Below are 26900 nucleotides of genomic sequence, written 5' to 3'. Positions count from 1 at the left end.
AATGCATCACTATCACTTTGTTCCCTTGCAGTGGACACATTGCTTCCACTGTATACGTTCATGCTCCACAAAACAACATCGAACTCCTGACACACCTTACTAGAGTGGAGTGGAGAAGTGCCCTATCCTACCAACTCCATTTAAATGCTTTCAAGGTGAAAAAGGCCCTATTCAGTTTCTTGAAGTGGAAGCGCTACTTTGGGGGACATTAGTGAGGTATCTCTCTAGCGATATAGACTTGTAGGAGAAAGAAAGGGCTTCTGTTTAATCAGGCGCAAGGACATTTACACCATTTGTTTTTCCTCTGGATGAGCACAGGGAAAAAATAGAAAAACAAGGAAGAAAATGCTATGAGCAATATGAGGGAGAAACCCAAGGAAGCATTGTGCTCTTAACATTTTCAAAATGGCAGATATTAGACCTCTCCCATGCGTGTAAACATTGCATTTCCATAGAAATGGCCTCTTTCTGTGCCTCAAACGGGAAGTCATGGGTGAAAGAGTTATGTAGCACTCACCTCTTAATCTTGTTAGTTGTTTCTATACCAGCACTGGGTCCCTGGTTTAACAAAAAGGAAAACATGCAGTAAGACGGAGTCTAAAAGACAGCATGTACAGACAACAGTATGGCAACAGTATGGTACTTTCAATCCATCAGATTGATCTGACAACAGGCCACAGACCCAATGTCATGCTTAAATTATCTCCTTTTATTTTCAACATATTGTAATGTTCCATTTTAGTCCCATGTATATTATGAATACAAAACTAAAGTTAGACCTTAAGTTTATACATATTCATAATTCAAATCCAACATTTAAAATGCAAAATGTATCTACAGCATCTCTGCGAACATGTGGCTTGACACATTTTATCATTGCCTATGTTGTTGTATTCTTGCTTCTTGCTTCTGATTCTCTTTCTTTCTGTTCTAAGCAGTTGGAAAATAGTAATATGCAACTTTTTAAGTATTCTCTAGATTATATTTATATATGGGTTTTATAGATACATAATTTTATAAAAAAAATGTGAACCAGGATATGTGTTCAGCAGAAGCTGATCCTACCTGTGTATGAACAACATGAATAGGTAATCCATTTTAATGTATTAAATCAATGTATTAATGTATTTAATGTTACTTAGCACACCAACCAAATCCTCCAGCTGAGGTTAAAAGAGTGTTATCTTTCAATCAAGTAATATATTATTTGATTGTTTAATGTTGATAAAGTATAGTTTTTTTTGGATTTCAATGAAGAAGATTATCCCTTATCCATTTTCCACATTTAGACAAAATTAATTTATCTTATGATCATTGAAGTGAGTGATGGCAATTATATTTGTAGATTCTTATTAGTACAGTAAGCCATTTAAATGTTTGTGTTTTCCATCAAATCCTAACAATGCAGTTTTGTAATTTATAAGTTGTATTAATAAATATAGCTCAGTGATTCCAATTCATAAGAAGAGAACAAAATCTAATTAAAGACATTTCTCATTTTAGAGTGGTGTGGGACTTTATGCCATAATTGTTGCATCTGTCTGTATTGGCACAGTATTGAGGACATAATGACTCAACAACAATACATGACAGAAACCTAAGATGTACACCATAGGTTTCCCCTAGAAACATGTCGTGCAATCCTCGATGGCGTAGATGATCTGATTAGATTTTAGAGGATTTTTGGCGCATACATTTGCATATCTGTGAGGAAAAACATTTTAGACTACCGTCAGGCTCAGGCAGCACCTCCATTTCTGCGGACATGGTTCTCTCCTGGATGAATGGTGGGCTGCTCCATTAACAGGGTCCTATGATCCAAGAGTTCAGGTGTGTCAGGGAGTGGGAGTAAGAGGGACAGTGAGTTTGACTGCCGATTTTGCGCATCACTTCCAACTCTATATTATCTGGTCACTCTTCCGTGTGGTCTGACCTGTGGTCATGAGGTTTCTAGGCAGTGACCGAAAGAATTGTGGATACAAGTGACTGTGGGTTTATGGCCTCACTTTGCGTGACAAGGTGAGGGATTTAGTGATCCAAAATAAACTAGCTGCTTCTTCCCATTGGCAGAAACTGCTAAAGTAGTTCAGGGTGCACCCAGGGCCAGCGCCATATCCAGCAGGGAATGTAGTGAAAAAATTTCTTTCTGTAATAAAAAGTTATTGATGAACTGATTTACTTCTGAAAAAAATTACATTTTAGCTGTGAGGATTCTAAAATTCATCTATAGGGTTTATTAATCAAAGTTCTGCTTAATTTTAACTAATTGTGTATTTTTGTGTAATGGAAAAAAAAATAGTGAAAATAAAAACCATTTTTAAAGTAATTCAAATGTACAGTACAGAGCCATTTATCTACTATAGCAGCAGCAAGAGGGGGATCCTATCAACTGGTTGTCAAATCCACCTGATTTGCATATTGGTGTCAAAATAAGATGTATTACAGCAAATAAGTGGCAAGGAGGGCCCCGAAAATGAATTACTTGACTTGAGGATGCCCGCTAAAGTTATGATCTTCTATCATACTTACTTACACCACACACAGATTTACTAGGTTTACTTGCTTTGGGCTATTCAACTCCAATGACCTTTCAGCAAATGTTTTGGTTTACATTTGGAGTTCATACAAGCCTTTTTTAAGATAGCATCTTGCTGCAATAGATACAGTAAGCCCTGACATAACTATAGTTGAAGCATTACATTAGAGTTAATCTTATCCCCAGTGAAACATAGAAATGGAGCTTAACTTACAGGTGACTGACACTTGGTGTGGAAATTCAAAACTCTTGCCTCTCAACCTTGGAAAAACATTGTGTACTACACAGCCAAGGACACTGTGTTGTACAATGTTGCTGTCTGTGAGACAAATGACAGCAGACCCATACTCGCATGAAGCCTACTACATCGACACTTGCATCGCCACAACATTGAACCCAGTCATTTCTGATCTCTTACCAAAACAGATTGATGGGGTTCCAAACTGGGGATGACAGATGACTCATCATCACATAGATGTGCCGTTGTTTCATATACATAATGATTCATACCCCATGAAACAGGCCCAGTAGTACAATTCAGCTGCTGGATATTGAAATTTAAAGTGGTTGAAGAAGCAGATACAAGTGTTAGAAACCGAAAGTGCACTACAGCAATTCTTTTGTCCACTTGAAAGCATGTATTGAAAACAAAAGTGTTTGCAGAAGGCAACCTTCTACCTATTCTTCTACTGTCGAAGGGATATAGAATGTGATTGTGAATTACACTTACAGGGGTTAAAATTGTGCCAAGGCTTTTACAGTATGTGCAAGATTGATTTTGAATGAGAGGATAATGGGAGAAAATGATATAGTATGTATATATGATATATGTAGCGCAACGCAAGTGTCTTTGCTAGTTTAAGACCGACGCAGTTGTCAATGTCCCGTCCGGCGCCCGCATCGTTTAAATAACAAATGCACCTGCGTCCATCTGTGCACCCACAGTCGTGCTGGTCTTACAGGGAGGTGTGTTCAGGTGCATTCATTCAGGTGCTGTGGGCCATTTTTGGTAGGCCTAGGCTATGTTAATTTAATTTCAGTTGGCTATATGATTGGGCCTCTTGTGTGCGCCTATGTTAACGTGCGCTTGTTGCCCCGCGTGCGCTGATGGGCTCATCTGTTGACATTTCCGAATGCCTTCCTACAGTTGCTTAATAAAAGCGGTTTTTCCACACAAAGAAACGTGTGTGTCATTAGTATGAGAAGAAAATTTGATTTTAACTGTGTCGGGCTCGAACATAAATATCTTAATGCCTGTTGGGCTCAGGTTCGGTTACTGCTCTGTCGGACGCGGGCCGGGCTCAGACAGAAAAATGCGGCCTGATCCGCACTCTGAGCGGCACGCAGCAGCACACCAACATGCAAAAGATTAAAAATAAATATATAACAATGTGAAATAGTATTATGATATGATCTGCTCGCGCGCTTTCACTTCACGCACGAGCAGATCAGTTTCTTCCTCTCTCCTTCCTGCTTAGCAAATCCGCCATCATAATAGCAATGTGCCAAGGTACAAACGCGCCTGGCTTTTAAAGGGAATGGGAGATGACACTCTGATTGGTTTATTGCATGTCACGCCCAAAACACACCTATGAATTAATTAAGACACTAAGTACAATCCTTTCGAACCATTCCCCTGGCACACAGACCCTTTTTTCTGCCGTTAAACTAGCAAAAGTGCATTCGTACATGCCCTAAACGCACCTGCGCCAGGCACTTCACGTTGTGCGCTTAGATAGTTAAAAAAAGGGCCCATAGTGCGTAGTTTCTGTCTTCTAAGTAATGACAACAATTCTGTCGGTGCACCCACATGATACAAGCCTTCCATGATCGCGCTTCACGGACAGGACACGGAGGATTAAAAAACATGATGGACTCTTCAGAAGAGGTAATTATCTTTACTCTAGTTTTTGCGCGCGAAAGTCTCCGAATGACACCAATTTCTAAACACAGCCATGCTGAAAAATATAGAGTGTGATTTGTGGAGCCGATAGTCTTAATTAGCTTTGTATCATCTCATTTGGCAATGGCTTGAATATAACGGACGTTCATTAATGCTTAGTGTAATGCTGTGATCACACTGCAAAATGTTTTTCTTAGCAGTTCCCAAACCCAATCATTATTTTATTTACACTTGCTGGATGTCTGTAATTAACATCGGATTCACTTTGCCAGACAAGATGTTCATGACAATAGTGCTCAACAAAATTACACCACTTGGGAATTAACAAAAAGCAGAAATTTGGCTATTAATGGCCAGTGACCATGAAAAGTTCAACCCTGCTTAATTCTGTCCACATTTTGGCTAATTTACCTGATTGTTAAACTATATCCTAGGCTTCATGTTGGTACTCTTTTTCCCTCGGTATGGGATATTTCCTGTGTGGGGGAATGTGTCTCAATGGAGCTCAACCGGGAAGGCTGTGATACAGCTTGAGGGTTGTGGGCAGTTAAAAAGAATTAGATAGATCCTGGTAGATCTTCATTAAAGAGATCGATATCCAAGGAGAAGCTCATTATTGTGGCTAAATCAGGTAATAAACTTAGATTGACAGATGAGTGATTAGGTTTAGAAAGAAAGGTAACTTGTGAGGCTGTTTGACTGAGAACATTCACATGAACGTGGAGGAAAGCTATGCATGCCTCTCTTGGAAACTGACTCTGTGATGTGTATCTTTGTTCCTGAACTTAGTTATTGTTATAACTTCATTTGTCATCTCTAATAGTAGACTTATCTATAGTGATGCCCCCAGGTGTCACTGCAGTAAATCAGCCAAACTATAGTTCTTCCACTACCCACTGTTGTCAGAAGAAGCGTGACGTGAATGGCAGAGGCAGCCTCTACGGCTGACCTTAGTGATAGAGAACGTTGTCAAGTATTGTTAATGTAACATGCCATCCCTAATACTGTACACAAGATTAAATATTGGCTGTGAGTGAAGTCCTTTAGCAAATGACTGCATATTATCTATTTTTTTCTTAACATAGGACTGTTGACTTGTGTGATGAGTGATATGTTTGGAGGATATTTTGGAAGAGATGATGATAATATGAGCAGACAGATGGATTATTTTTGCTGTTTTCATTAGGCCTCATTTTGTTTTGCTGTGCTGAATTCAGATAAGCTAACTGAAAATATGTGGATGAACTGAATATGCCAATATCAGTGCTTGGTATAAATTACATTGTCTAACTCTTTTAAAACATGAAGTATACTCTTATACATTTTAATTACATGTTAATAATACAGTGATTGATGGCAGAACAAGTCACATGGCTGGCATTTTGAGGTAGGCATTAGAAAGTAGACCATATAAATATATTGCAATTTATATTCCTTCGTCTTCAAAGAAACATAGCTAAAAAGTAACCAATTAAAGTAACTTCTAATCAGACTTGGGGAGTAAAGCAATACACGGAAGTAAAAGTAAAAGTTTATTATGGCAAAATTACAGAAAAAAAGACGTAATCAGATTACGATATATTTATTAAAATGGGAATTAGCAGGATTACCATTTTAAAATAAAGAACCATATATTACCCCGCACATGTGCACACATTACAACACCTCAGAGTCTCACACAACACCTAGAGAAATATCTAAGGAAATAATTTACAATGAATGAAACAACATGGCCAATAATTGGTAAAACTTTAAAGAAAGAGAATATGGTAATATATCCAGATGGCTAGATGATAGATTCATTTTCCTAATCAAATCTTGTAAACTGTTAGGTTGAAATGAGTACAGAACTTAGGCAACAGAAAAGGTGCATGCCTTTTCTTTTGGGGTGGGGGAAAAACATGCTCTGGTTTATTGGCATTTCGTGCAACAGAAAACTCAGATTGGACAGATAGTCTAGCTAGCTGTCTGGATTTACCCTGCAGAGATCTGAGGAGCAGTTAACCATAGTCCTAGCCTGGATGCCAGCCGAATTTAGCCCCGCCCACAACATTTGAGGTCGGGAGGTTCGGTCTGGACTTGATCCGTTGAGGAGCAATTATGCTCGAACAAGATCTGTTCGGACCAATCAAATTGTGAGGGCGGGCTTTATACGATGATGGACAGATACAGTAACGAACAGTAACATCTCTCTCACATACACACACACACACACACACACACACACACACACACACACACACACACAGCTGATGGTGTCGCTGCGACTCAGCTGTTCAAGTCAAGTTTTAGACGGAGCGGAGCCTCAGCAACCGCCCGAAAGCACGGTAGCGTTATATGGTGGAGAGAGATAGAGAGTGACTGAAGAGAGGGAGCGCCCAGCGGCGTTAGAACAAAGCCGTGAATCAGAGAAATAAAACGTGTTTTCGCTGATTCATCTCTAGAAATGCAACTGTACCAAGCATCACACTATCACTAACATTATCCACATTCATATTTAGATGAAACAAATGATATATCCAGCTTCAAAAAAGTCTAAAAGTCGGGATTTAGGACCGAAGTGCATTGTGCAAAGAGTGGTTGCTATGGAGACGAAACACTGTCTCGTCTGTTGACAGTTGAGTTGAGTTCCATTGCTCTGATTGGTTTTAGGTCTATCCAATGAGTGCAGAGGAATTTTCTTTCCTGGTTCGGTTGATACACGCCCCATAATCACAGCCCAATGGAGCGGTTTCAGACTCACATTCTGACTAGAATCTGAGTATGACCATGTCAGGCTAACATAGTCCTCCACCGGAGTTTAAAATTCCAGCATAAAGAAAGCGAAAGGTAACGGACATCCGGCCGTAAAGAGTGACATCCGGTGGAATTTCTGGAGGCAAGGGACCAATCCCGGAAGTGGAACGTCGTGGATAGAGACTACAGCCATCCCGACCATAACAAATTTGGCATGAGCGCAGGTTAGTAATTCTGAATGGTATGCTCATGGATATGGAAGTAAAAAGTGGTAAGAAGAGGTTTGTTGGGGAGGGAGAGGTTTGCTAGAGGTGTCCAAAAATGACGAAGTGAGGACATTTGGTCCGGGACATTAAGGCTGCTAAGGGAAGCAATCCATACCTGTAGCGGTGATGGAGCTTGAGGAAGATGTGGGCAGAGGGGAAGTTGCCACATCCATGTCTTCAGTGGCACAAGTGTTTTTGATGATCAGTCATTCGCGTGGAGATGTTGAGACACTGAGGAAAATGTTAGCAGTTAACATCCGTCAACCAAGAATGCACAAGTGAGTATTAAGTTTTTTTTTAAAGTCATCTTATTGTTTTTTATTTTCCCTTGTCTTTATTTGCTATTGAGGTAATACAAAAGTAATGGAAAGTGTTGTGGTTTTGGACATTTCTGTTAGGTTTCAGTATTTTACTTTGTATTTTGTTCTATTTCTGTTACCTGTATTATTGATTTCTGTATGTTCCCTGTGTTTGTATATTTATTCTGTTACCTGTTTGGATATTTCTTTTGCCTTGTTTGTAGATTTCTGTATGTATCTTGTTTTGTATATTTCTGTTGTGTATATTTGTATTCCCTGTTCATTGTGTAGTTTCTGTTTACCCTGTTGACTGTTCTGTTCTCTGTGTATATTTCTGTTTCCTGTTTTATTTTGATAGTCTGTTTTCTGTCTTGTCATGTCTAGTTTTACTTTTTGTGTTCCCGCCTTTGTTGATTGTCCTGCCCCGCCCTGATGTGTTTCACCTGTTGTATCACCTGTCCCTCATTCGATCATTACCTCATGTATTTAACCTCTGTGTTCCCTTTGTCTCTTGTCAGATCGTTTTGTATCCGTTGGTGTCCTCGTGCTGTCAGTTTATATCCTCTAGCGTCAGTTTGTGTTTTCACCTTGTCTTTTTTGTGCCTTTGTGTTTGGATTCTTCCCTGCGTTGTTTTGTAAGTTTTTCCTCACCAGTTTTTTCCTGTGGTTTTTCCTGCCCCCGTGCTGCCGTTTTTTGTTCTTTCAATAAATCCTCGAGCTCAAACCTTGCTCCTGCCTGCCTGCCTCTCACTCTGCGTTTGGGTCTACTTTTCCTCGCTCATCACAACAGGAAAGTAATCAAGCTATGTTATTTTAATATTGTGATACTTGGATTAGGTTACAACAATTAGTTTTAACAATTAGTAATTGCATTGGAATACATTTTTAAAGTACCCTCCCAAACCTGCTTCTAAACTATAAGTAGCCTAACTTTTTACAATACTGCTGAACATGTGGTTTCCTCCATACGATTATAAGGCTATTGGCTGCACATTTGCCTCCCTATCCATCATTTATCTTTTCATCAACACAATATATATTTTGAAAATGTGAATCTAGGTGAATATACTAGTTTAAAGAGAAATGGTAATATATCAAAAGGAAAAGAATGTGCATCCTGCGATAATGTTTGAAGCATGTGTTGTAACGTTAAATAGTGCAGATTTATTAATAGTTGGTAGACTACTTTTACAGTACTGTACTGCGCCCTCTTTTTATCTATTTTGAAAATTGTTTTGTCACCCATAATGCTTGCATGTTTCTATACATACCTGCATTCTGTACTTGGATGTATAGAGAGCGCATTATTCTCGCTTGTTGTTGGAAGCCATATTTCATATTTTTGAAAAGCCAAACAAGCAATCTTCCAATTAACCAATGAAAATGTCTCGCTGTGATTAAAGGCGTTTTATAGTAGGCTATAGTGAAGTTTGACTTTCCAGGTTGAGTTTTTGCTAGGAAATGTGAAATGATTTGGATGAGAAACTACAGCTAACAGAACTGCTTTGTTAGAATCTTCTGTGCCAATAGAGAAGTGTTTATATTACTGTTTACCTGACTAGGAAATTATTTAAGCTATACACATTATTTTGCTAGATTTATAGATCCCCTCCTAGGATGTTTTGTGAAACAATACTGTTCTCTAAATCATGTGTTTTTAAGTGCAGACTGTATCAATATGCAAATATATTGTTCATTTCAAAAGTTTAACAGAGGTTTCATCACGTGCATGAGAACGTCCATCCATTTGTCGGGTCGCGGGAGCAGCAGCTCCAGCAGGGGACCCCAAACTTCCCTTGAATGAGAACGTATGCATGCAATACACAGTCTGTGTATGGTTTACCTGTTTCACGGATCAACAGGTCGTGGTAAATGCCGCCATATGCCACAATGTGTAAAGGCAGTTAGATGACTGCTAGCTAGTAAACATGGATGTACGTACAATGCTGGAAAAATGGCTTGGCTACTGTTTTGAGTAAGGAAATGCTTTCAATAGATTTGGTTGACCTCAAGGATACGCACAAAGTATTTTAATGAGTAAACTCAACTTTGTTTTGTTTACAAGAAAACTCACCGATAACTTTTCCTCTTTTGCGGATGAATGTGAAAACAGCATTTTAGTGGCAAACAGCACATACATCATCCTGCACAGTAAGGCCCAAACAAAGTCAATGAACAAAAAGAAACACTTTTTTAACTGACTGGCATGGCACCCATTAAATATGAATGCTGAGAAAAAAAAAGTGGTACCTCAGGTTTCTTGGCCCCCTAAACTCCGTTCTCTGTAGTTATAAAAAGCAAAGATCAGTGCTAATATGTACCTACTACTTACATGTACTCTAGTTCTCTTGTGGTAATGGCTTCTGCACTGGAGACAACTGTGGCATCATCAAATCATGAAGACTTGGAAGATGCACTTGGAGCCTCAGTTTTTACAGATGTGTTTTCTCAGGACCATTACTACTGCACTGAAGCAGAAAGATCACCAAATATCGGTACAGGAACCACATGTCCTTTACAAGATACAATCTTCCTGTGGGTGTTTGAAATCCCCCACTTATTACTGTAGGTGGGCACTCACACCCCATAAATTTACTTTCAATGTTTAATAGAGGATAACAAAAACCAGTGCCAGATGCCATTCTCCTGAGCCCCAGTAGGAGACTTGCTTTCAGTATTTTTTTCCTTGAGCTTCCATCATCAGCATTGTTGCCAAAAGAGCTCCCAATCTTCAGCGAGAACATGCTGGAAAATTATAAAGTATTAGACCTTGTATCAATCAACGTTATTCACCTGAGTGGAGGATCTTACTGTATTGTTGCACTTCCTTAAGAAAACCAACACTTCCCAGTTAATTTTAGAACTCCAACATCTGGATTACTTCCATCGGACTCAGGTCATCTTGGGAGAAACAAGATCAGACCTTTTGTGTCAGCCATACAAACCTGAGAACAGGAAACTGGATGGAATATTCCAACAATCCCTGGTGGATCGTAGAGATAAGAATGGATTTGTCCCACCTATTACTATCGATATCCAACCACTTGTCACAATAGTGATACCCTAATAGGTTCCTCTAATGCATGCAACTATACTCCTGTAGCTAAGTCCAGGTTAGGCAAGGTGGTGTTAAAGAGGCTGGATCAACTCTAGAGGCTGCCTTGGTGTATAACAGAGTGGGGAAGGATATCTTTTTTTTCCCCTTTCAGGCTGGATTTATTCCCTCAGTGAAATACAGTATTTGGCAGTGCTAATGCTGACCCTGAAACCTAACTGATGAGCCAATGGTACAGTGAGCCCCCTTTTGAAAATATTCCTTTTAGTTTGACCTCCTGGGTTTAAGTTTTTGGTTGGAACTGTGGGAAAGTATGAATTGTGTATTTTGCTTTTTCGTTTGGATGCACTGAACTATGTCAACCATTGAACTGTTGAACTCATCACATTGTACAAACTGCAGGCTCTTATTCTTTCTTCTTTTTGCACTATCTGCCAAAAACTTGAGCTCTGCATTGTTATTGTGTTACATTGCCATGTTATACTGTATGTTTTATGTGGCATGACTTGAGCCTTACATCATTATTTTGTCCGATTCTAACTATGTCTGGCACACATTAAACAAGAGGAAACTACAGACTGCTAACAATGCCATTTGATAGATTAAAGCCTCTTTTTTTTTTTTTATTTTCCGGAGGATTATTCTGTTGGTTCATGTAATGATTTAGGTGGTTGTATAGACCTGTTAATTGATTTGAGACTATTGAGAGATTTTTGATAAAAAGCTTTTTTGTCACATATTTTGAAGTCATATTGGTATTTGGTGAAAATGTGTGCTAAAAGTAGACTCTATTGGCATTGCCAACTGAACTGGGCAGGTACAACTCGGCAAACCAGATCATTTCTTAATGGCAGAGAATAAAATGCATGTGGAACCAAAGTACTGTACATATGCAGTTTTTAGTTGGGCATATTAATGAATAATGTATAAACTTTAGGATTTAGGATCTTTTCATCTTTAAATCTTGGTCAGCATGCGGTCATCATGCTGTTCTGCATCATTAATCATTAATGAAGCAGAATTATCTAGTTGGTTGGAGTTAAAATGTGTTTGGAAAGGGTTTCTGTATGTATATTGTACAGTAGGGTGGTGCAGTAGATATGGAAAGTGCGTACATCTCCTTTCCAATTAAGCTCCCAGATATAAAGTTTTCAACATAAGCTGTGGGCGGCAGAGGATGCATTTCAACAGAGCTGGATTTCCCCTCATTCTGTCTGACATACAGTATAGGCTATGTGAAGACATTACTAAACCCTACTGTATGTTTATAGCACTGGAAGCATGTTTGTGTGAAGCACAGACGATTTTAGGAGGTAATCAAAGAGAATGTGCCACAGCTGTGGGTGCTGAGCAGCTGTTGAAGTACTTTTTAAATATTTGTGTTCACCAATGTCTTAATGTTAAGGAGAGTATAGTAAATCATAGTTCCTGTCAATCTGAATCTAGATTTCTGAAGTGGCATATATTTACAATCAAAGCTCAATATTTCGTTTGTAGGCCAGTGTTTATGACCGTAAGTCAGTTGGTGTAGCGGCACATTTATGAACTATTTGTTTCTATTGCACAGAATAGCACAAATTACAATATGTTTTTCTAAGCTCTGCCACAAGCATCTGCCTTGTCTGCCACTGTTGTTTTATCACCTTCCCAATGCAACAATTAACAACAGCAGCTAACTGTATGGGCTGTGGTAAACAAACCATATGAGGAAAATATGACAGATTTTTTTGTGAATACAGGTGAGAAAGACATCTGTTTTTTAAAAGCAACAAATGTTCTGCATCTACCACCCCAATCTTCACTAAGTTGTACAAAAGTTTGTAGACTTTGTAATTTTTAAATATGCAAGACTTCAGATATATCTTGCCATTTCCAAACAAATCGTTCATTCTATCCCAAACAATGTACAAAAGTAAGAATGACAGAAACCGTCTCTAGACACTTCAGTTCATTCGGTGCTGTTGTTTGGGGGTGTCAAACAGACAGGAGAAAAACCCAATACATAACATACAATATATGGCACTCTCAAGACTAACCGTACAAAGGAATAAATCCAACACATTTGCATTCATTCCCAGGAGAGGTGCTACTCACTGCACATCTATCTGGAAAATCAGCCTATTCTTAGATTATTCAGAAAAAGATGGGCCTTTCACATACATAAAATATTGTGTTTCTTGTCTTCAGGAACAAGAAGTACTCTCACCTATTTCACCTTCAAAGGTGAAATATTATATAGACAAAATCTGCAATCATCTCACCCTTGAGCAGGCAGCTCAAATAGTTTTCATTTAAAGATCTATTTGCATAAACACCACCACGCTCTGGTGTTAACATGCAACTCCAAGACAGGGGGAGGGAGCTTAAAGCTTTAGTGCATAACTTTTTGATATTAATGAATGTCCATTCATACATTCAAGCCATTGCCAAATTAGTTGCTACAAAGCTAATTCAGACTATCAGCTCCGCACAACTCTCTCTGTATTTCTCAGTATGGCTATGTTCAGAAGATTGTGTCGTCCGGTGACTTTCCCGCGCAGAAACTCAAGTGAAGATAATTACCTCTTCAGAAGAATCCATCATATTTTTTTTAATCCTCCGCCGTGCGTAATCACGTAAGGCTTGTATCATGTGGACGCAACGACAGGGTTGTTGTCATTACTTTGAATTCCTCATGGAGGAGACAGAGACTATACACTATAGCTTTAAGGGGTCTGCGTGAAATGAACAGTGCAGACGGTTGCATCAAAGATAAATACTATAGATGGGTGGCAAATAGAGGGAAAGGGGGTAGTATGCTGAATCTACATAGCAGCCAATACTAATAAGGGAAAGCTAAGCTCTTAGCAAGGCTTAAATCAGCTTACAGATGAAGTCTCAATTTAGCTGCAGTATTTTTTTCCTCTAAACTCAAAATTCTTGTGGGGTTTAGTAATTTCATCACATATACATACTGTATGTCAGACAGAATGAAAGTAGTTTTTTTAGTAGTAGTTATGTTGTAAATTTTCTTAGTGCCCCAAAATTTAATATTTACAGGTAGTTCAGTCTCATGTTTCTAATGTTTGGATCACATATGGCTGTGTCTTAATTGGCACTCCTTTATCTAATACCAGCTGTTTACATCTTTCTTATCAGCTACATTTGCAGCACATTCTCACAGCCAATGAATCTGCATATCTAAACAACAGCACAGACAGATTTAAGACCTGTCAGCTTAACCAAGCTGCTCGTTGTTTTCTCTTAGTTTCTGAGTAAACCAGGTGTCTCTCTCCTTCCCTCTTTTTTCTGCGATGCACACAATCACCACAACACTTTAATTTCCTGCAGATTTCCCTTTCTGCACCAGTTTTGATTTGTTTTCCATTTCGTTGTATGTATTTGTTATATATTTACTATTTGCCTTGGGATGTGGTACAATATGCACATGCAGATTTCATTTTTCATCTCTTAATTAGTTAAGTCACAGCCATGCACGTTTTATGAAAAGCAATCAGGAGCCATGTTCATCAGAGTTGTTACATTGTTTAATTTCTTCCTACCTCCATTATGCAAATAAACAGTTTTGGGGTAATACTCTGCATAACTTCACTTCACTGACTCATGGCTGGAATATGAAAAGGTTTAGTCAATTTTAAGCTGTATGAGGAAGTAGAAATTCTCTCCTAGGTGATTCACTTTACTCGTATTGGGACTGTGGACATTTTTAGCCATGCTTGCAGCATGCTTTTACCCTAACACCACCATGAGGTTGACATGTTGGTTTTGAGTGAAATATCTCGACAAATGTTGGATGGATTATCGTGACATTTGGTGCATATATTCATGTTCTTTACAGGATGACATGTGATAACTTTAGTGATCTCTGACTTTTCATCTAGCACCACCATCAAGTCAAAATTTCAATGTGCCCCATACTTTGATTTATGCCCAGTACCTGCAAAACTACTGGCATCCACATCAGCCTCAGCTCAGCTCGCTAACTCGCTAAACCAAGCTTGTGAACATTACAAGGATACAACCATTTATTCTCATTATACGATACATGACTGCACAATGACATGTAGTTGTAGCCCCATCCACGCACATTAACATGCTATAAACATGGTCAAAAATGTTTAAATCACAATAAAATAACAGGCAATAAAATAGAACAAACTATATAAAAGTAGCATGAAAAGAAGAAATAAAAACGAAAACTAAATCGTATTAACAAGGAGTATATTCAGTTACATATACATACATACAAAAATACATACAATGTGTAATATCTGTGTAATATTAATGTTTTAATATAGTGCAAATAGAAAACTGCTTCAAAAGAGAAAAAGAGAGAAAAGGTCCAAGGCACTCTTCTAGCAAAGAATTGTAAAAGTAATTTGTGCTGATACGTGGTGGTTGCTGCCCAGTTCTATTTTTTTTAATGTACTTAGATTTCGATCTAAATATATTAACATTTAAATAAAGGCTTTTTACATTTTTTTGCAGGAAGAGCGCCTTGGACGTTTTTTTTCTTTTGAACTTTTGTGTTCCCCTTCCAAAGAGCACCTTCATGATTTGTTTTGAACTTCTGAGCACTCCGGACTTTTTTTTCATCTTTAGAAAACTTTGCTTATCGGGGAGTGAGTAGAGCAAAAGTTATAGTGTGGAGGAAGGTCTGGAAATGCGAGACTAGTGGTCTAAAAATGTGCAAAATCAGCATAACAGAAAGTTCCACTTCATAAATTCATGGTGGAGTGCAGAGGATGAGGTGGAGTTGCTTAGGCTGTCCAGAGACTTTGGTTTAATGGGAATGAGGGTAGTGAAAAAGGTAGTCTGCTAAACATCAGCTTGTTAACACTGTCATTCTGTGAGCTCAAAGTATCACTGTGCTGGTAGTGTGGACACATTTTACTTTAGATATCTCAAAGGCAAATTTGTGTCTTGAAAAACCATTAGGGAGTTTTGGGTACTCCTTCAAATCTTTGATTTTGTGGAGGCTCAGTTGGGTTTCAGCACAGTGTTCTTAAAAGTGCAAATATTGTACAGTGGGAGGAAAAATGTGCTTTCAAAAGGCCCAGGGAGGATTGACAAAGAACACTGGAAGGACCTTGCTTTAAAAAAGGACTTTTTTTTAAGCTTGTGATGAGCAGAAATCACACAGAGGAAAAGACAACCACAAGCGGCTGCAATGTAATGTACATGTAGATAGGCAAAGCATTAGGTGTTCTATCTCAGGCAGCTTTACAGGGACCTGGAAAAAAGAAAAGGAAGGATAACAAGGAAATAGACTTCAGCTCTCCTGGGAGAGACCACATAATATCCAGACACTGCACAGAGAAAACTCAATATAATAAACATTAAGTAATAGGAAAATGGTGAGGAGGATTGTACTATTATTAAAAACCAGCATTCACCAACCTCCTCCAGAGTGCGTCCCTTGTTCCAGACCCTGCCAATTTGACTCTCCCATCAAGCGTGACAAGCTGCTGGATACATGCTATCAAAGAATTGAACTCATGTGACTTGCTATCCCTAAGGATGAAGTAGCACCCTTACAAGCTCTTAGAAGCACGAGATAAAGCACACCACACACCCTTCACGGCACGGCACACCACAATGCTCCTGCTCCCCACAGCAACAGCCCCACTGCTTAATCTAATCAGTTCGAATTAACCTTAATACACACTGTGCCCCAGGCTTTTGACTCTGCTGTATCTCGCTGATACACCTTGTACAACTTCACCACGTTCCCCGCTGAATGACTGCCACAGAGTCTAACTTGGGCTGACACAAAAAGTTAATTTGCAGATAACTTTGACAAACTAAAATCAGGAATCCTCAAGGAATCACTGGAATGTAAAATTAGGAAATATTTTGATTAGCAAAAGTATAAAATAACCAATTAAAGAGGATCATTAATGCTTAGTCATCTTATTGTTATTGTCATCCCTCTAAAAATTGATAGAGAACAAAAATCAGGCTGGCACAATGTGGGGACATAACAAAGAGAAGCAAAACTGAGTCATTCAGAGAAAAGTTTGTGGCCTTGAAATGCCCACAGCGTAGCCCACTTAGAGATATAAACAGCTAAAAACCTTCACTGGGTAGTATATTAGGTACATAATTACATTATATTACACTCATCTTGCACCAGACTGGGCACCCCACTGAACCCAGAACAGCCTGACATCTTCAGGGCAGAGATTCATCTAATTATCCCTGCCAAAGCACTGCACAGATAGTAGCAGGATGCTGGTCATTTTATACAGTGCTGGGGTCATCCCACTGCATGCTGTTGACATTCATAATGAAATATTCATCCAAGCACAGTACACAGTGCTCTGTTTAACATTAAAACTTAGCCAGCAGTCTTCATAACACTGATGGTGACTGTCTCACAAAATGCCATTTCAAACAGTGCGGTTTGTTCGACTTCTCTTGCTTTACTAAATAAAGAAGACAATCAAACTGAATATACTACAGTATTCTGAGTGCTTGAAAAGAGAGGAATATACATGATTTAGCTTTTCTTTTAGTTCGACACTGATTTTCCACGAAATAAGCTAAATACTTGGCACACACGTGCAGTGACACAGTGGCAAACATACAGATGGAATGTTGTTTTTTTCTCCTTTTAATATTTTCTTTTTGATCCAATGAACAGCAGATACAGGCCTCTTGAGATGCTCTTGGACCCTATTTTGTCATTTGACTTTCTCTGTTGGGTATATTTCTCATGAGATGATGTTTGTGGCGTTATGTCACTTTTTGTACATTTTTCAAATATATAACTGGTTGCCTTCATGTGATATGGGCGACATTTCCCACAGCAAAGCAGATTTGCTTTTATCATTATGGCAAATGCAGATGTCCACAGTTACACTGCCATCAAGTGGTGTAAAAGCAGTAATCTGGTGTTTAGGATGAGTGTCACTCTATGTAACGTTATACATGTCTTGTTCTTTCGAGCATATTATTCTTTCAGTAGACACAGCTGACAAATAATTTCAGGTCTTTAACTTGAACCTGCATCGAATGTTTAGGTAAACTGCAGACATATTCCCCTAGGACAGGAGAAAATATATTATGAAGTTGCTTGAATGCTACTTCATTTGTATGTGTATTGTGTGTATTTGGTAGTAACAGACAATTCATGAAGGTACTCGCATACATTGTAATACAGTGGAGGATGTTTTGAGTACATCATAAGGAGGAATGAAAGCTGAGACATTCTGAGTTTTAATGTTGGTATGCTGTAGGTGAAAATTAAAAATCAATGTGTAAATATGTCTATATTTACATCATTTAAATGTGGCCTCAACCCAACAGGTTGTGTGTACTGTCTACAACTCTGAGTTGTGACTTTTGATTTCAAATAATCAAGTACAGTGAATGGATAAACAATGGGGAAACTAATCTGCCATCACACACCCAGAAACCAGTCAGAGAAAGGGAGGGGAAATGATTTTTTTCACTGAAACTGAATTTTGCTGCCATCTCCTGGTAACAAGGGTTCATTACACCATTTTTTGCCCCACATGATTTCACTTTGCTTTAAATGCACTGTATTTATATAGCGCTTTTCTAGTCTTTACGACTACTCAAAGCGCTTTTACATAGTACATGAACCATTCACCATTCACACACTGTGGCCTAGGATGCCGTACAAGGTGCCGCCTGCTCATCAGATAAACATTCACACACATTAACACACCGATGGCACGGCAACGGGAGCAATTCAGGGTTCAGTGTCTTGCCCAAGGACACTTCGACATGGGACTCCAGGGCCACGGATCAAACCACCAACCTTCCGATTGGTAGATGACTGCTCTACCTCCTAGTTGTACCATACCATCCAAATCCATACTCATATGCTCTACTTAGTTAATGCATGTTCCCCCATGTCACAATTCACTTAGAAAGTGTGCTCAAGTGGCTGCAATGAGAAAACCCAGATTGCATCTGGCTTAATTTTTCGGATTAGTCTAAGGTAACGGCTACGTTCTGACCGCACAAACAACCTTTATTAAACACCTAAGCTCTGTCACCTGTTAATTATCAGCAATTGAATAACCAAACAAGCTTATTTCCCATCTTATCCTCACTAGAAACCACAACACAGCTTAAAACCTGCAGTAAGGCTCTAAGGCAGTCGACACAGGATCAGTCGCAGAATCAGTGTGCAGTGTCTTGAGCCATTGTTTAACTCTGAGGAGCGCTACAGGCAAACCTTGCAGCATTGAGCTTTGCACACATCTCAGATTTTACTCTTCTACTGCCCACAGAATTCAAATGATTTGAACTTCCACGCTTTTTGCTATGCGCTGACCTTGCTAAGCACGTCCAGTGAGATTAAAGCTGAATATTTTGTTTCTAGAGATATTTAAGCCAATAATAAGTGTTTATCTTGAGCATAAATGTAACAATACACTGCAGATAAATGAATGGTAAATGAGTGTTGATACTGACTCTGTGCCCAAACCAACTGCCAGCAAGTTCAAAACCTTTTATCATTTGTAGCTAGTTTAGGAATGCAGAAATTATCAAAAATGATGTTGTTAAACCTTTCATTTTGTGGTGTGTAATGAATATTGCAGTGTCTACAGACCACGAGTGGGACTCAGTCATATAGCCTTGACATTTTGCCTCAGATTTTTTCATATTGTTTAATGCTGCGTCACTGCAGGAGACAAGTTTGGTAAAGGCTGTTGACAAGCAGAAACCAATCCAGGAAAAGAAAATGCAGGGGTAGTTCCCTTCAGGGCAATGTTCATAACTAGGAGGTTGATTCTTGTTTTGTGTACATTTGTTGACGTTTAATTCCCTTTAAACCCGTGTGGGACACAAAAGGTAATTGGTTTGGATGTAAGGATGAGGAGATGGGGGGGAAGAAATTGGAACTGACAACTGAAAATACTGCCATATTAAAAATGTTAGACCAATAATATAGACAAAATGATGTAAATACTTCCTGAAAGCACTACAGGTGGACCAATACTCTGCAGTTGGCCACAGATGATTTGGCCTTTTTGGGGCTCTTTCTTATCTTTTTAAAGATTATTTTCTGGGCATTTTTAGGCCTTTATTGACAGGACAGCTGAAGCCTAACCTCATAAGATCCACCTTTGCTGCAGTGTTTAGTGCTATTGTTACTTTACAATTGAAGTCCTAGTCCTCAAGGTTTTAATGTGATGTTCAAACTCCATATATCATTCAGGATCTAAGGTGAAACATTTCTTTATCCTAGAATTTTTTTTATTCAATTGAAAACAATTAAAGCCAAGTTAATTAAATTGAATATTTACATCACATAATAATAAAAACAATAATAATACAACAATAATATTAATAAAATGCTTCAAAGTAAGCAAACCATAATCTGAACAATTAAACTATTAAAACTGAAGATATGCACAGCTGGCTCCCATTAAGTCCCACAGCCCACTCAGCAAGATTCATTAACCATACTGGATCACAACAAGCACATTAAGAAATGGGCTGAAACATTGATGCCACCAACGCGAAGTTATCGGTTAAATGAAAGTTGTTTTTTTTTTCTTTCAGCACTGTCTTAAAATTAAGATAAAATTAATAATCATGACACATAATTTTTTTGTAATTGTTATCTGTGTACATTGTGCTCTTTGTTGTTAGCAATGTTAGGAAAAAGATGGCACTAAGAAATGACTCTATTCAATGTCTCTGTGCACCAAAACACCCTGCTTCAAGAACGGTTTCTTTCCATCTGCAGTAAGGACTCTGGACTTATAATTAGTAATTCCAGAAATATACCTCTGCTTTAGGCTCCTGTGAATCATGTTGATGTGCTATTATGTTATGGTGTCTGGCTACGTGCTGACACTGAGCTGAATCTAATTAACCTGCTGCAAAAAAAAATTCCAGCGACTCTGGTCTAAGAAAAGTGACCAAGAGGTCTTTGTCAAGGTGCAGTAAAAAAAGAAAGCATTAAAAGGTGCATACATAATACAGTAGAGGTTTGGGAACAAAGTGTTCACAGTTTCACAGCTCACAGGTTTGTATGATATCGTACGAATATTTAGCAGATACAGATACAGATAGCTTTATTTATCCCCTTATAACAAATTGTATGATACCCCACAAAAAAAAGCCAGTCACGTGATGACCGGTCACATGAGTTTAGTTTACAGTTAAATTTAGCCTAGAAAAGGTTACTGTGAGCCGGGTATAGGGGACGGTGAGGTTATGGTCGGTTCAGTGGCCATTGCATTTGAGTTTAGCCTACCAAAGGTGACTGTCCTGCAAGACAACAGTTAAGTTCAGACACCAAAATGAATAGTTAAGATTAGAAAAAAAGATGGTGGTTTGTGTTAAAACACTGGTTCCTTTAAGTAGGACTGCCAGGACACAAACAGCCGTTTCCTGGGTGAAAGTATTGTGTCTTCCCCTTCCCCTAACTTCTACGCTGTGTTTTAGCACCCATCCATCTACCCCAACCTCCTCCCTACGCAGATCTCTGCGCTCTGATACAGCGACAGTCAATGTGGTGCATACAGTAATTAATAAGTGGAATACCTACGTATTACAGTGCATTACGAATGCAAAGCTATGTACGAATGGGTCGAGGTATCAAAGCATATAAGCAGCCATTGGCAATATACATTAACAACCAGGAAATTCTTTACATTCCGTTATTCAGGTTTGAGTGGCTCAACTCTGGCACGATGTGCCTCTGGCAACAAAGAACCTAAAAAGCTATTTATCTAACTTCAATTGTAATCTCATTGTTTAGTTTCTTATGTTGATGCTGCAAACGGTTAAATTAAGGGATGACTATCTACACACAACCAATCAAAGTAATTTGCATGAAGGAAATGATTTACATGTGGAGTACATGGGAGTGGCTGTACACATGGCTATTGCAGTTAACTAAATTATGTTCCTGTTTTAAGTTTAACTGTTGGTTATAGAGACAGGCTCATGTGCAGGTGGTTAGTGTATATTTTATCTTCGTCTGCCAAGCAAATTTTTTCTCATTCCTAATTATACCAACTTCAAAGAATATGGACAAGATAGAACAACATTTACTTTGTTCATATGAGCTTTTAAGATATGTTTAAACACGTTCAAATACATGGGTGATAATAGTCGTGGTCATGCATGTTATTTCGCACAGTGTAGAGCCTCACACGGCTTTATAAACAGTGCTCTCTCTTTCCAGGTCAGGAACCATTTGACAAACTGACATTTTCATGTCTTTGTGCTCGTTCATATCACAACTGCCTATAAATCCCAAACTCTGTTACCCAGCCTACTGTAAACAGGCAGCATTAGAGGGGAAGAGATGCTATTGTGCCGTATCAGCATTTACCAAAGGACAGTGCCACCCTAAGGTCTTATACTTTAATGTCATTTTGTAAGTTAGTGTCTCAGGAGTAAAGAAAAATGCTCCTGCTGTTATCTCGATAACAAAACGATATCAACCTTCATCTTTCATGGCATGATGGTTTCTTTGTTCTTTGAAATGTTCAATGCCACACTTGGTCTATTAATATATAAGTATTCAAAACCACATTATCATTGTCTGTTTTAATTAACTATTTAAATGTATACTATGTGATAATAACTATCAAAGCACACTCTCTGGTATGATATACAGAAGATTACTGTATCTATTGAGTATTGTTTCTTTAAAATGTGTGGCCTGGGGCCTGTTTCACAAAACCAAGATAAGGGACTAAGCCGGGATTTATCAGTTATCCTGGATGATTTAAGCCTTGACTCGGTTTCACGAAAGTGGAGGCACATAAATCACCATGGAGATTTATTCTGTGCAGCTAGCCTGCTCCCGACCAGGCTAACAGCCAGGATTTATTTAATCCTGGAGCCTTTTCTGATCACCCAGCAGTGGTTTTACCCTATTGTTATCAGCCTGGATTAAAATACAACAGGTGCATATTGCTGTTCCTTTAAGTACTGTTATTATTTAAAGTTGTGACCATTATTTGTTTTAATAATTATTCATGTGACAGTTATATTGCTGTATGACGACTGCTGTTCATATTGTTAGTTTGATGAAAATATTATGACAGTTGTTGAGATAATTAGAAAATGCTGATAAAATTTCAAATGTGTTTTAAATTTTGTTACTAAGGGCAATACATACAATGTTTTACATTTCTATAGTTGACCAATGCACCTTGAATTATTTGAGTTGATTCATTTTTTTTAATTCTTTAACAATAAGGATCATGTTTGTTCCGCTGCCATGTGCATTGTATTTGGCATTCTTAGCACACAATTTGTGTTGTCCAGTAAACTGGGACTATAAGAGGATTGTACAATTTAAAGAACATATCCTAATTGTACAATCCTCCCAAATTATAGACTTAGTTCACTGAACCAGTAACTATCTAGTGTTGTAGGCTACTGTACATTCATGTAACAACAGGGGGAGGACACCTCAATGGTTTTTGACCTTATATTTTGCTAGGGGGGAAATAACTGATGAATATACTCTGTTCCATTCATGTTTACAGTGTGCATGGAATTTCTCACTTAATTATCTTTATAGTTTCTAGATTTTAGAGTCCAATTTCTTCAGTGTCTTTATTTTCTATGTCCATATATACAAGGGAGCAAGGCATATAATATGTAGAGAAGGAAACTCGTCCTCTATAAAAAAAATAAAAAAACGCGAGAAAAAGCGCGGCAGATAATAGCGGACAGACTGAATGATGATCTAAAAATATACATTTACGAACTACTGCTCTTAACTGAAACCATTCAATGAGTCACTGTCATTTGCAAAAACGAACAGTTGTACACTTTGCATTAAACGCGAGCAGTGGAAGTTAATATGACTTAGGAAATGTATATTTTAGCCCATGAGGGAGAGGGAGGAACAGAACGAAGAGATATTTATGCATCATACTCTAACGTTGTAGAAAATTGATCTTCGTGGTAAATTTCCTGAGTAACATTATCTTTTGCTTACTTTTAAGGCAAAGAGTACAACTGTTCATTTGTGCAAATGATTAGTAGCCTAATCTTTGAATGGAATGATTATGACGGTTTCAATTCAGAGCAGTGGTCAGTTAATGTATATATTCAGTCGGTCCGTGATCGTCTGCTACGCTTTCTCTCGCTGTTTCATTACAGCGGCCGTGTTTCTTTTCTTTTTATACAAATAATGTGTTTCACATCATCATACTTCCACAAGAAGCTGCTGCTCACTCTGTATAAAGTATGTACAATGCGTATTCTCCATTTTGGCATCAGCAAATCTGTGATCGACCTCGCGGTCTTTTGAGGAAAGCCGTGGACGCGCATCTATCTGAATTACTTAAGCCTGGCTCAACCTAGTCGCTCCTCCTCAGCCTGGCTTGGCCTTCGTGAAACGCACCAAGCCAGGATGCACAGATTAGACTAGGTCAAGCCTCGCTTTATCAGTTATCCTGGATTTATATATTCTGCTTTTGTGAAACAGGCCCCTGGTACTGCTGAAAAAACATGTCTCGTTAATTTATGGAAGGGCTGTCAAATGGCTTTTAAGGGTTGTAAATATTAGGCTGGTATCATTTTGGAGACAGCTTCATAGAGCAGGTGAAGAAAAGGGTATAGAAGACAGGAAGACATTATTTGTTGAGATGAGGATCCAAGTTAGTCCAGTCATCATTAGATTCAGATTCTTGGGTTTGGTTTGTTAATTGAGCTGATGTTCTCTGCCCAAAAGCCTAGACTGAAAAATATTATGTTAATATCTAATCATGCTGAAGACAACACTGTTTTACTTGTGACAACAACCCATATGATAGTGTTGTGCAGTTGTGTAGTGTCAAGTCCTTGCGGCAACAACATTGTTGCCTCTCACAGGTCGGGATGATAAGATAAAATAAAACATTATTAATCCCGAGGGAAGTGGCTGTGCAGCATTTGCAATACGAAGTGGAAAACAGGCCCCTTTGAGGGTGCAAAAGCATACATTGCACCATCAGTTTAATATTTTGCACCCTTAGTTGAAATTTGAATAATAAATGTCAAGCACAAAGCATGCACACCTTCTATTTTGGTTCATGTATGTGCAGCAGAGTTAGATGCAAAAGGGCTGGGTGAAGGTGAATATAGATCAGATTACACCCTGAGGAAGGCTAAAGCCAGTATGCGTTGTTGTATTTTTTAATGTGTTGCCCTATTTATTAAAGGCCTTTTTATCACATTTTGTAACCAACCCTGAGTGCCTAGACTTGATTTTTAATGAATTTTTTGGTCATAATTCTGCTTCCTTTTTGTGAATTGTATTCCCTTCCATGAGCATCGGTGGTTAAAAGGATACCAGAATCCTGCCACTTATTTCTTTTATAGATCAGATGGTGTTGTGATTATTAAATACTTTCAGTCACATCACTGGTCTCATAGTTCTGAAAAAAGCTGTGCCAATCAGTTAAACGTGATAACGACAGCTCAGCAAATGGAAAGCTTTACCTCAGGAAATGTCTGGGTGGTTCAGAGTGTCACCGCATCACCACAAATCTGCACCCAAAGACAGACGGAGTATGATTTTCCGAGAGTTAGTTAATATAATAATAGAAATGAAAAATAAATTGATTTGGTAATTATTATTTAAGCAATAATTCTAATGTAGCTCAGCTTGTACATTGCCGCATTTAGTAATTAACGTTACACAATAGGGTTTGCACTACAATATGTTTCAAGGATAAAACATGAGACACTACTTTTGCTAAAAAGAAAGTTAGAAAAGAGGCTATGATGAGCATGGTAACATCGTTCATAAAAAAGTGATATATAATATTGAGTTATAACCCAGCAGTCTGATGTGTGTTATACAGTACTGTAGCAGCCTGTGGCATTTTCAGGCGCTTTAATGAAGGTAAACAGAGAAAGGCTGTGCATAACGACACTGCGCTCTGGCGCGGCACTTCTCAGAGGCTGCGGATCCATCACCATATCAGTCCTGCTGCCTTTAGATGCTGCAGGGATGTCATGAACTGATGAAGAAGCTTTCATACAGTATAAAGCAGCTGTGGACAGCAGATACTGAATCACCCTCAATACAGACGGATTTACTATCTTCCCTGCTTAAACCACATTAAATGCCATTTTGTTTGCCGAATATGGTTGGAGAATGTTTAATTCACATAAATTATTTATATTGTAGGCATTTATCCGTCAAAATGTTTTGCAAATTTTGTGAAATGTCGCGTTTTCTGAAACATTGTTGTGTTTTGTCCTTCAGGCCCACCATACCTTGTACTTATGGTACACTCAGGATACAAGTAGCGCATATTTACACAACTTTGACAGCTGCAAGGCAATTTCTAAAGAGAAATAAGCCCAAACTAAAATGCATCTTTAAATTTAAGGCATCAAACATTCAAATCCCCAAACTAAATACAACAAAACACAGGGTTCCTAAAATCCCCAAATATACATTAACTGCAGAAAAAACAGTGCTTTTAATCAAACTGTGTTCCTCCGGAAGAAAGAGAAGACATAGCTGAGGGTTTTATCATTTGTGTTTAAGGAGGAACCTCAGCAACACTAAATGACTGAAAAGCCCATTATTGGCCAGGCAGACCCTGACATAAATATAGCTGGAGACGGTTGAGTAGCCCTTAATGAGGGGCAACAAAGCATAAATTCCTTTCACGGTTAAACAAGTGCTGAAATCAGTTTGTTGAAAAAATGAAGCAAAGTGTCATCTGTAGGGAACTAAAACTGCACTCTGAGTGATAGGAAGACACACATGACTACAAATGCAGTGAGAGATTAACCAAAGCACCTTTTATGGCCTATACTCCCTTACTGGTACACACTTGAGTTAACAGAGGATACAGTACTGCCCTGCTGGGCTCTCATTCCAAGCAGCATAAGCAAAACAGAGTCTTCTTCATGCTTGCTCAAATATCTCTGCTCTCCCAGGCTCCGGCTTCTTTCTCTTCCAATTGTCTTACGTACAATTGAGCTTGTGCGCTGAGTGCGACTGCCCACTATCAGCTTTGAATTAATTTTCTTAGAAAGCCTGGGGGGGGGGGGTTGACACCTAGAAAGGAAAATTGTATTTGGTGTGTAGTAAATATTTTCATAATGAGATTGGAAATTTAGAAAGGAGTGACTCATAGTA

At 38.5% G+C, this 26900-nt stretch overlaps 2 long non-coding RNA genes across 3 annotated transcripts in view; one reads left to right on the top strand and one right to left on the bottom strand.

Moving 5' to 3' along the window:
- Positions 1-497: 497 nt before the first annotated feature.
- Positions 498-26900, bottom strand: part of LOC116065036 — a 102170-nt gene continuing 75767 nt past the window's right edge. The window contains exons 3-4 of one of the 2 annotated variants that reach the window (XR_004894943.1): positions 1731-1811; positions 498-558 (exon numbers count right to left, since the gene is read on the bottom strand). This is a non-coding gene — a long non-coding RNA (uncharacterized LOC116065036). The remainder of the gene's footprint in view (positions 559-1730; positions 1812-26900) is intronic. The other variant, XR_004108649.2, reaches the window with a different exon arrangement.
- On the top strand, positions 4191-13243 carry LOC116065037. The gene is made up of 4 exons (XR_004108650.1): positions 4191-4293; positions 5400-5404; positions 9737-9741; positions 13231-13243. It is a non-coding gene; the product is annotated as an uncharacterized LOC116065037 (long non-coding RNA).

The sequence above is a fragment of the Sander lucioperca genome, chromosome 13 (genome assembly GCF_008315115.2).
Source record: "Sander lucioperca isolate FBNREF2018 chromosome 13, SLUC_FBN_1.2, whole genome shotgun sequence".
Lineage (NCBI taxonomy): Eukaryota > Metazoa > Chordata > Actinopteri > Perciformes > Percidae > Sander > Sander lucioperca.
Note: the sequence above shows the minus strand (reverse complement) of the source record. Positions and strands in the feature narration are given on the sequence as shown.